This window comes from Vigna radiata, chromosome 8, assembly GCF_000741045.1.
Source record: "Vigna radiata var. radiata cultivar VC1973A chromosome 8, Vradiata_ver6, whole genome shotgun sequence".
NCBI classification, from domain to species: Eukaryota; Viridiplantae; Streptophyta; class Magnoliopsida; order Fabales; family Fabaceae; genus Vigna; species Vigna radiata.
Window position 1 is genome coordinate 33,034,958 of NC_028358.1, and position 948 is coordinate 33,035,905.

Sequence of the window (948 nt, forward strand, 5' to 3'; positions counted from 1 at the left end):
TGTATGATTTTTCGACAACAATAATCGATTATTACATATGATAATCGATTATTACCTATGATAATCGATTATCACATGTGATAATCGATTATTTACGAGGAATGTGAAGAAAATATGAAGTTCTGACCAGAATAATCGATTATCAAGTGAGATAATCGATTATTCTCATCAGTTTTTGACAGCAACCTGATTTTTCTGGTTTTAGTACATATTAGACATATCCAATTGTTCAATTTAAATTTTGTACCACTAATATTGATATGAAACATGTTTAACCAATTTAAACTATTCTTATAGTGATTATAAGCTGACCTAGGTGTGAATTTAACTCTAAAACATTCATTCCTAAGACTCAGGGGCCCTGATTCAATTATGACATTGTTGATAGATTTTGGTTCAGTTAAGATATCCTGATTAAGCTATTGTGCTCTAGTCCTCAATTACCCTTACCAGTGCCTCACTTCCCCTCACAGACCTAAGTTTTCTACACAGCCCATATCCCCTCATCAGGTCAACAATATAATGACATTTTCAATAACTCAAAACACGTTTCAGCGTATCCAGGTCCAATATTTAACCCATTCAAAACAAACCATATTTATCAAGTCCAAACACAGAAAAATCAATTGTTAAGCAATAACTCAAATCAATTCAAGAACATGCTAAAAATACATAACAGTAGCAATTCAATTCCCACCCAGTACATCACGGTAAATCTTAACATGCAAAGGACACAACAGATTCAGTCATTCACTCAAACAATTCCCAATACACATAAATTCATATAATTAGCTCCCCTTACCTGGTGGGTTGCTCAACACAGTTCACAGATTCTCTAACAGTACCGCCTACACCGTGCGAAACTGGACAGAACCTATAAATCACCAAATTGATGATGGAGACAATTTCTTAGGGCTAATACCAAGTAACGAATGGAAAGGAACAGAC